General features: G+C 45.3%; 1 long non-coding RNA gene across 1 annotated transcript; it reads right to left on the minus strand.

The window, feature by feature from the left end:
• Window positions 1-2,269: 2,269 nt before the first annotated feature.
• LOC136363863 (uncharacterized) lies at window positions 2,270-3,444 on the minus strand. The gene is made up of 2 exons (XR_010744070.1): window positions 3,370-3,444; window positions 2,270-3,087 (listed from the first exon to the last, which is right to left on the minus strand). It is a non-coding gene; the product is annotated as an uncharacterized lncRNA (long non-coding RNA).
• Between the last annotated feature and the right edge of the window lie 7,574 nt (window positions 3,445-11,018).

The raw sequence follows: 11,018 nt of genomic DNA on the forward strand, positions 1-11,018 counted from the left end.
TACTATAGGCGTGGGTTGGAGGTGTTAGCCTGATATATCCCTTTTGACACTCCACACTAATCCAGGAGACTCTTAGTGCAGGAGTTTGGGGAGAGCATTGTCAAAATGACACAGTTCTTGCCAGGGAAGGCTGCAAGCTCTGAAATCCCCAAATTATACTCACGAAGTATGTGGTGATACCTGCTGACATTTTGTACAGCTGCAGACAAAAACAGCTGTCCTGGTAGAGGATGACGTGGGAGTTGGTCAGGACTTACTGAAAGGTAAAGGCAGCAGAAATAAAATAAAAATTCTTCAGCCCAGGGAGCTTCCACCCTCCTTTGGGATGCTTTGAATGTTGGTGGTGGAAGAAACAGGGTATCTCATCATTTCTCCGTATCATTGGGTGAGGACAGACATCTGTTAGGAACAACCAGTGCTTCCTGATGCCAGGAAAAACTCATATTATTGTGCCTTCTGCAAGGACCTGGCTGGGACATGGGCTGTCTGGCAGATCCATGCTGCACCTTCTCATCCCTTCTTGATCCTCCTGTCTCAGAAGACCCCTGGTCTCTGTGGCAGCTGGATGCATGTCCTGGTGCCCAGCACTGAGCAGAGCCCTGCTGCTGGGGCACCACAGTGTCACAGCTGCCAGCAACATTGAAACAAATCAAATGGACCAGTTTAATTCCTGCTCTCAGGGCGCTGTTTGCGGCTTCCCTTTTGCATAGAGGTTGCTGAGGATCAGAGGGCTTTGGAGGGGGAATGGTTTGGGTTTACCAGACTCATGTCCAAGCTGGTGTGGGACTGGCTGCCTTTTTCTAAAGAGTGCAGTGGAGCAAAGCCCAGCACCACTGTTGATGAAGCTCTGGATGTGTAAAATCCCAGGAGGTGGTAGCATGTCTCTGAAGGGATCATGATTGCCTCAGCTGTAGTAGTGTGTCCAAGTTTATTGGACTAACTCTAAGATTTAATCTTTTTTTGACTTTCCCTGAATTTTTTTTTCCTTCCTCTGATATATTGCAGTGGGTGAGGTAAGGTCCAAGCAGTTCAGCTGAGCTCTTCTGAGCCTTGTAGAGGGCTGAATGCCCAGTGTTCTAGAACCCTGGCTCCTCTCCTTCCTTAGCCCTGCTGTCAGGGCAAATTCACCTGCTCCTCACAACTCTTTGGGGAAGGACAGTGCTCCCAAGGACCAGTGGTAAAGGGGTGGTGCCATCCCTTCTGGACCATCCTTCCTGTCATTCCATATTTATGTCAGAGTCCACACAGCTTTATCCTTGTACCCCTTCTCTTCTCCCTCTACTTCTCTTCAGGTTTTCTCGTCTGCAAACTTCAGAGAGTGTTGGTGGCTCACAGTCCAGTTTTGCTCTCCCAAATCACAGTCACAGCCTGTCTTTTTGACATATCTTAGTGTATGTCTGGTTGCCAGCTCAAGCCCTTTGCATCCAGGCTATGCCTATGCCCTTCATGCTATTTCTGTACAGCAGCTACAAGCAACCACCTCTCCATCACCCTCTGGTGTCACATCCCTCCTCCAGCTTCCCCTGCACCCACCTCTCCTCCTGGCCAGACAAATGCAGCTTGATGAGCCACCATGGAGTTTTCTTTTTCAGTTGTCAGTGGCCATCTCTTCCCCTCTGCAAGTCTCCCTGTTCCTTCATGTTCTTCAGTAGCTTCTTCTTCAGATGGTCGCACTCCAAAATAATCACTTGATGGTGCCCCAAGGTCATGGAATCATGGAATCATTGACATTGGAAAAGACCTCTAAATCACCAAGCCCAACCATTAACCTCACTCTGCCAGCACTGGGTGGTGGGTGCTTCAGCCCTTGCTCTCACCCTGGTTGTCTGTAGCTGTCTCTGGTCTCACGCTGGAAATCTCTTTTTAATCAGTGCTTGCTAAGAGTCTGGCATAGGAGGCTTCTCATTTCTGGGCTAAAACTAACACATCATACTACAGGTTTGATAATAAATGTAAAAATACCCCTCTTCTGGCCCAAGAGCAAAGGGTTGGTCTGCATGTTTCCCAGAAGGTGAAAGAGGGTAAATTACTCTTTATTTGCATTATTTGGGGTGTGTGAGTGCAGGAGAGGAGCTGCTGAGCACCAGGATGTCCCTCCTGGCAGCTGCCAGGTTTGCTCTAAGGCTTGGGAAGTTCCACCAGGGCAGGTCCATACCTGCCCCTCACCCCCCAGAGTGAACAGAGGGGATTTAATCCATCACTGGCTGGGCTGAGGAAAGGAGAGGAATTCAGGGAAGGAATCAGAGGGCAAAACAGTTTCCAAAACATGTTTTGGAAATCTGCAGGATTTTGATGCTCCTTTAAGAGTATTTTTATTTTGTGCAGACTGCTAGGACAGGATAATTAGCTAATTAGCTAAACATAACGTCTAAGTCTTTTTTTCATCTTTTTGCCAACTTTATTTTTAAACTCTCTCCCCTCTAGCCAAAAATCTAGCTGTTTCTCAAAATCATGCTGTCATTAATCTTGGTCCTCATTGTAATCAAGAACAAAAATCCCCTTCATTACACTGTGGCCGAGGTTTCTGCTAAGAGGATTTTGGTCAATGCTTTTTCAAATTGAACATTTAAATAAACATGAGTTTTTATTTTGAAAAGCAATTTAGGCAAAAAGTAATCCTATTTAAAATATTATATTTATAGATGTACCATTTGCTAAACTCTTTGTGTAAGGATCATTCTTGATTTAAAAAAAATAAAATCATTCTGATTTAAACAAAAGAGCCTGGGGAGAAACTGGAATTTTACTGCAAACGTTTTATATAAAAGCAGACTTGCCCTCACCCAATGCTTCCAAACTTAAACAAAGCAAGCTCAAAATTCAGCACCAAAATAGGTTTTTGCTGCTGTTTGTTTTGACTCTTTGGTTGATTTATTACCCTTGACACCCCGCAGCACCATCTGAGCAGTCTTTCATCACTCTGCTCTTTTCTTTCGGACATGATGAAACTTTCTGGCTCCTTGCTGTCCTCCCAGCAGTGATGAACATGGAGCAGGCGCCCAGCTCTGCTGCCAAACACCCACCTTCAACGCTTGGGTTTGCTCTCATCTTGCTTCTGCCAGCAATTTGGGTTGCACTGGTGTGTGCCTGGGAGGATGGGAGATGTCCAGGAGGAAAAAAAAAATAATGAAAGGGGATTAATTAAGCCAATTCATCAATTAAAAATTAGTCCATGCACCAAGCCTTTCCTTCTGCTTACACACCAGTTTATTAAAAGAAAAAAAATAAAATGAGAGGGCTTTCTAGGTGCAATGGCCACTGAAGCATGGAGTTGTTTGGGTCCTGGGTGAGCCCAGCCTGCTTTTAATCGTGTATGTATGTTGTATTCACCCCAGCTGGTGATTTCCTCCTTCATTTTTCACCTCTCACCCAGGAGTGGCAGACTCAGAGTCCCAGGTATTTGCTAGTCCATTATGTCATTCTGAAACACCAAATCCCATGGGTTTTGGTGGGTTTTTTTGTCCAGCTTCACGGTGATTGTTTTGTCCCATCTCGTCATTCCAAAGCTGCTAGAGCTGGCAGCAAGGTGACCTGCTGCAGGGCCAGAGGTGTGCCCACGCAGGGCAGGTGTGCTTGCTGAGCCTTGGGGTGAGCATGGCTGGGGGACAGCTGGGGGTGACATCACCTGCTGCCAATTATCACGTGTGGAAAATCAGGAATACGCGCTCAGGCACATCTGTGTAGCACACTCCTGATGTCTGGATGGGTCATTCATGAGACCTGCCATAGGTGTTCCAGCCTGGAGGTGCCACAGGTCATGAAATCTAAGGCCTTTGCCCGTTTTTCCTTTGTGGCAGCCTGGTTTTGCCAGTGGCTCAGTATGGTCCATTCTCTCGTTAATGAGGCTATAATTAGGCAGGGCTAGTTGGGAAATGTTTTTTTCCAGTCCATCAAACATACTGAGATCTTAAGCACTGCCCTATCCAGCAGTGGCTTAAACAGAGGAGGTTACAAATCTGTTTAATTTACAGGTTTAATTTACATTTTTTGAGGTGTCTTTTAAAAAAATTTATGGTGGCAGTCGCACCTCAAACACCACAAAATGCTCACAGCCATGATATCTGCCCCGTCTGCCAAAGGACACCATGGGCAAGGCAGTGGCTCCAGGGAAGACTGCAGCAAAACCCTCATCATAGGTTGAGTCACCATGAGGTGCTGAGACACTGGCAAAGAGAGCAGCTAATCCAAAAAGCCTGGAAATGTGAGCTCAGCAGACCGCAGGGGTTCAGAAATCACAGATTAAAAATCTCTCTCCTAGAAGAACATTCCCCCGTACGTGTTTTCTGGAGGCAGGATGGCATCTAACCTGATTTTGGAATGCCTTGTTTTGGCAATATGAGGTCTCCCATCAGCAGCCAACACTTGAATACGTAAATTACAGGGTATAAATTAAATGAGTATTGTGAAGTTCAAAGGCATGTATTGGCTATTGCATCACTTAATATTGAGGTCGTGCAAGCTACTGAGTGATCCAGATAACTGAGCCCATTCTAAGGCTGTGGTTTTGTGGCCTGTAGTGATCCAACCAGCACTTTTTCTAATCCAGCCCAGTGTCACTGAAATTATGAGAGTACATGTGGCTTGAAAAAATTAAAACCCACATGTGGAACTAACAAACTTTTAGCTGCAATCCCAGCTTCTACTGATTCCAATGAAGCCAACAGAGCCATTCATCCATCAGGAGAGATAGAGAAGGGTAAGGGATGACCAAGGGCATGCAAGTGTTTCCATATGACAAACACTAAACAGACTGGGACTTTTCCTCTTGGAAAATAAATGACTCTGAGGGAGACGAGCTAGAAGCTGTGATATCTTGAAGATGATAGATGGAGTGACCAGGGGATTATTCACCGTGTTTTTTGAACAAAAATATTCACTGGTGAGCAGCAGGTTCAAAGGAAACACACAAGAAAAAAGCTTCCTAGTGCTTCCTCACCTGATACCCAATTACACCGAGCCCCCTGTCTGCCTCCATGGAAACTTTTGTGTCTCAAGTGGTCAGTCGAGTGTTTTTCCTGTTGTTTTCAGAGTGAATAGAAGGAGCTCCTCTGTAACAGGAACATGTTGCATAATGGGTACTTAAAAATATTTCAGCCACCAAAATCTTCATCTTCTGACTGTGCTCCTCACTAATCTGCTAGTCCAAAAGGAAGGTGGTCAGCTCTAGCACACCAGAAAGCAGCAACACCTGGTTCCTTTCCCCGTGTCACTTGCCAGTCTGGAGCAATCAGTCAACTGCTTAATAAGCAAAGCACTTGAAACCTTTGGAGGTATTTTTCTTTGTTGTTATGAAAAGGTGACACACACAGCTAAGCAGCACTGACTGGCATTGTGCTGCTTTATAAGAATGCACATAACCACCTGCGACCTGCCAGCCCCTCGTTTGTCAACGGGGAGCAATCATTCAGCCACTTAGCAATTGCCAGGAGAAAGGCTCTGAAGCTTTCCAACTGAAAATTAAAGAACAGCACTTTGGTGAGTGATTGCAATTCCCTGACAAAGCATCCTGGAATCTTAAAAATGGCTGTGAATTTTGGTATGTATCTGTAAATAATTGTCAGTTGATTTCTTTCATTTCTCAGCGAGCTGGGTTAATTCTTTAATTAATGGTCATTAGGGATTTAGAAGACAAATGAGTCATTCATTAGCTCGGTGTCCAAACTAATGAGCAATAAATGCTTATGAAAGACATGATTTATTTGGTATTCAGAATCTGTGTCATTATGTGGTACTGATGAAGATGCTCAGAAGCAGAGCTGACCCTTGCCTCACAGCCTGCTCTGCGGGACCACACAGATGCCGAGTTTGGGGAGCTCCCAGGAGCTCAGCAGCCTTCCTATTACTAACAAGGTTTGGCTGAGACAGCTGGGACTAAGTTTTCTCCTAATGTGAGGTGTTTTCCTAGAGCTGAGTGCAGGAGGACGTCTCCTGCCTATGTTAGGTCACACATCTGAGATCTTCAATACACATTTGGCACTACCATGGGTGGTATATCCTTGACCCAAAACCATTTTTGGACTTCTCTTTGGTGCTGTCCAGACAAGCAAACCTACGTATAAGAATAGAGCCTGACTGTGCTGCTGCCCCCATTACCATCCTGTTTTATCTGTGTTCTTCCAAGAAGGCTTTCCACCCAGCCAGCCTTTCTTCCCGCAGTTGAGAGGAGGAGTTGTAATAGTGCAGAACAAAGGTAACACACCAAAATATTAGAAGCAGTAAGAAAAAAGAATCACAGAAGGTGCATACGTTACACCTGAGAAAAATTTACTCTGCATCCTTTTAATGCAAGCCAGGAGACACAAGCTGAGTGGCTGCTGCACATACGACAGGGTCAACAGTTGTAACACTAGCAGGTTCTTAAGGTAGGTAAAACTGGATTGCAGATAGCCCTAGTCACCAGTCCAGGCTTAAAAAACCTGCTGGTGTGGAGGGTGGCTCTCACCCCAGTAGGAGAGGATTTGTGGTCAGGGAGCAGTACATGTCATGGGTGCTTGTTTTGGAAAAGAAGCTCCTGACTTGGTGTGTCAGGAACGACACCTCATGGAGCTGCTCTCAGGTGGCTTCTCTGGTCCCAAGCAGACATTTTGTGGACCAGATGGATCAACTCTTTTTCTTAAATCATCAACCCCCTTGTGGTGTCTGGTGGGGTGAGAGTCTGTGGATCTGCCCCATGACAATTCCACTGCTATCCTTCAAAGTTCTGAAAGCCTGGCTTTTAATTTAGACTTTTTAAAAAGATAGATGTCATTGAAGTGTGCTGAAGGAGACAATTAAAATGTCTGGAAATTAATTCAAAATAAAAGGAGCTCTTCATATGTATGATTTTTGGCCCAGGAGTCCTCCAGGGCAAAACTAATTACTGCAGAGACCAGAGGCAAGACTGAGGTGAGCTCATTTTGCTCCTCAACAAGCTCCACTGTGTCCCTGATGAGAACAAGGAGTCCTCAGGCGTGTGCTGCACTTCACTGGTACTGCCCAAGGCTGGGAAGAGAGATGGGAAACAACCTCACCTTGTCTTTGTAGCACTACCACACCTGTTTGGGGTTTGGAGTTGTTGCCAGCAGAAACAAGGTAGAGAGGTGACATCTGTGTCACCTCTGTGAGGCTGCCTGCAGGCCCCAAGCATGGTTTGGGGGATCTGGTGTGGGCAGGAATTTGTGGCTGTCCATTTACCCAGGCACAGCAGGCACACAGCGGCTTCTCCAAACTCCAAGGTCTCGAGAAGGATCACTGAAGAGGCCAAAGGCCCTTCAGGCTTGGTCATGTCAAATCTCAGCTTCTGGAGACTCAGATCATTGGGTCATGAGCGGCAAAGTACTGCATGAGTGGGACAGAGTGATTTATCCCTGCAGACATGCTTTAACCAGCCTGATGAGCTGTGCTGGGCTCTCTGAGCTGGCCCTTCCTGCTTCAGAGATGAGTTAATCTTGTCTATTCATGGCGGAGCAGCTCAGATCTCATCCAGGAGCAAACAACCTGATATTTAAATAAGATAATCAATTTGTGCCTTTGTGAAACATCAGCACAGCTCAATTTATGCCATTTAAGAAAGGCATTTATTGTTTCCTTGCATAAACAGCAGTGGTAATGCATTCTCCCTTGCTGTTTCTCGAAGGAGGTTGTAGCCCTTGTTAATGTGTGACCTTCAAGCTCCACAGAAAACTTACAAATGAAAAGCTCCTGTGAGTAATCCTGTTTGTAGTCAATATAGCTACATTCTGCAGAGGTTGAGTGTAAGTTTCTCACCTCAGAATAGCCTGTAACTAAGGGTGGGTTTTTAAACTTTTAATTAATGGATTATTTGGCATTCAAAAATCCTCCCTTAAGCCTAGACTCTGAATTACACTGTTGCAAGAAATGTTTTTAATTTAATTGAAGAGTGCTTCTTAAATACTTGGCTCTGGCCATGGTGGGTGCCTTTTGTCACAAAGCCAGACCTTGCTGATGCTGTTTACCTGTGAGGTTACTTGGGAGCGGGAAACCCGGTGCGCAGTGTGGGCTGCAATGCCTGTGTCCTCTGCAAATGCTTCTCATTAATTTACCAACAAATGAGAAAGTAGGGGGAGAAAGGGCATTTTTCATGTCTTCCTGCTGCTTCAGTCAACTCTCCCTGTAAGAAAATCCCTTTCTTGGCAGCTTGTAGAAGTTTGTAAAAAATAAGTGTCAGAAAAGTAAGGTTTTTGGCAGCTGTGCAGTCTTGGCAGGTGACCTCCATGTGGGACTGGGGTTCAGCAGGACATTTGCCCCCCACAACCCTGGGTGAGCCCTCAGACAAGGCCAGGCTGCTGGGGCAATCAGCACAGATAATTAAAGAGGTGTCCAGGTCCCTTGGTGATTAAAGAGGATTTCTGTATTTGTCTGCCAGAGCATTGATTCCAAACCTTGGCCTCTCTCTGGACAAAAAAGGGTTTGCAGATCTATTTCTCTTCATGTACTGTTTTTTCTGTAGGTGGCAGGGAATGTAAGCTGACCTGGCCTGCTCGCTCTTCAACATGAGAGCACAAAAACTATTTCCTCTAGCAAACAGTCATTGCAACTTTATTTTTAGCATCTGCACAGTCAAAGCAGCTTGGGGCAGGCAAATGAATCCTGGCAGGGGAATGGGTCTCCTTGATGAGTGTAGCTGGGTGCTCCCATGAAAACTGGGACTGATTTGGCTGAGTGATGAGCCTTGGAGAGCTCCAATTTATTCATATGCTGAGTATGACTGTACATCCACCCAGAGGAGAGGCTGCCTGTCCTATGCCCTTGCTGGGGCTGAGGGAGACTCCTACAGCAACATGACTCATCACTCACAGAGCTTCCAAAATCTCTGTGTCAGTCAAGTAGTGGCTGCAGCCTGGTGCACTGATCTGCCTGTAAAGGGATGAAGCAAATTCAGCCTTCCCTTTGTTTTGGAGAGACAAGGCTTCAATTGCAAGGAAATAACTTTTCCCCATTAACCACAGATTGAAATAATTTTCATCCTTCTATTTACCTGTATATATCAGGAAGACTCTTCCTCTCTCACCTGATCACTAGACCAACTGTCCTTGTTGCACAGTCATAAAACGTGAGCAAACCCCAAGCCTTTGGCAGAAAATGGGAGTGCTGAAACAGCCTGAGCCATGAAGCAGCTCCTGAAGGCTGAGGTTGCCCCATTTGTGTTCAGCATTTAAGGCTAAGCTGCTGAACATTTTGAAGCATGGTTTTCAGGATGTTTTCTTGAGAGCTCTGGAGCATAGAGAACAAAAGGTGCTTTCTGCAACGTGGCCCAGAGTGAGATCTCTGTCTACTGCATGTTTCTTGGGCTAGGACTGATTTCAGAGTCCCTTAATGCTTGTTCTAGTTCAGTGGTTAGGAGGTAGGAGGACAGGACACAGGCCAAGAATAGGCTGGGTTATTGATGGACAAGATCTGTCACCTTGATCTATCTTTAAAACCGACCCAACAATCCAATGAAGCAAACAAAACCAAACTTGTAAAATGGTGCCCATCAGCAGTGGCTACAGCAGCAGTCCTGCTGGTGGGCTCCGGGTGTGCTGTATGAGTTTTTGCATCAGCAAAAAAAAAGGATTGTTATATTTTTGGTTGTTTTCAGAACGTTTGGTCTGATTAAAATAACGCTGCAGTTGGGATTGTTTCACCTGTCCTATAACAGTCAGGTCAAACTTGAAGTGAACAGCATGACTCCAGAGTGCAAAGTCATCCCATTTTGAAAGGGAAGGTGAGAAGAGAAAATTATCAGATTGATTCTTGAGTGCATTGAAATCTATTAATAGCTTAAATTTAAACAAACATTTGCTTTAATATTTCTATAGCTGAAGGTATAAAGCCCTATGTACAAATTCTCTGAGTTGCCAGGACAAAAAAACCCAACCTAATGGCCCAAAAAAAAATTTTTCCTGGACCTGCCATTACTATTAGTGTTTTCCACCCCGCCAACAACCAAATGATTATTCTCCCCTCTAGGTGAGGGCAGTAAGATGCCTCAAAGGTGTTTATTAAAACTTTTTAAAGTTGCAGAGGGTCTTTATGGAAAATTCAAGTCAAGTGAAAACTCAAATTTTTAGAGGATGAGAGAAATTATGGCAATTTGGAAAAAGATATTTCAAGTTTCAGTTGAAGAGACACAAAAAAAACCCCAAGCAAACAAAAAACACAAAACAAACCAGTATAAAGCAAGGGTTGTATTTCAAGGCCAGCCAAGGCAGATACAGCTTCAAGGCTTTGTCTTTGTTTCCTGAATGCTTTTCCCACCCGCTCTGCTTTTTGCAGAGGCTGCTTCAATGGGCTTTGGCCAGCCCAAAAGAGAATTTGTGGAGAAAGATCAGGCTTAGGGGCTTGTACTCCCACCATGGCTCCAGAATCACCTCCCTCCTTTAAATGGGGTGTCCTGGAATGTGGAAGATCCCACTTGTAGGTGACTTTTGGGCCTCATACTGTCTTTTTTGGGGAAAGATCCATGGGAAAGCCAGTTTCACCTTTCAGTGTCTGTTAACTGCAGGAATCCAGGCTTCCTTCTGCCTCAGATGAGTGAGTAGCTGGCTTTAATTTTGTTTGTATCTCACGGGTGAGAAGTGATACACCCAGCACTTTCAGAGGATTAACTGGGACCAGATTCCTGTGCCAAGAGGACCACCCTGGCAATAAGGATATTTTAATCCTGTCACAGGCATCCAGGGGCAATCTCAAAGCATGGGGCAGGTCTTCGCTCTAATTTGGAGTGAAATAGCCCAGCTTCTGTCTGCGGGATCAGCAGGGCACTTGGGATGCTGAGATCATGCAAATACCCCACAGTACACTGCAATTGCTGCAATGGCATCAGGAGGATGCCAGTGCTAAATAAACATGATGTCTTCCAAAGAAACAGAGGATCTGTGCCTTTATGCTGGGTCTTTCTAACATGCCTGCAGTGAAATTGGTCATGGGTCCCAAGGCAAGGAGAGCATGTCATAAAGCCCCAGCCTTGCTGGCAGCAGGATTTGGCCCAAAGAGTTTGGAAGCAGTGACAAGGCTCATTAATGTCAGTGGCACTG

This window comes from Sylvia atricapilla, chromosome 7 (assembly GCF_009819655.1).
Source record: "Sylvia atricapilla isolate bSylAtr1 chromosome 7, bSylAtr1.pri, whole genome shotgun sequence".
Lineage (NCBI taxonomy): Eukaryota > Metazoa > Chordata > Aves > Passeriformes > Sylviidae > Sylvia > Sylvia atricapilla.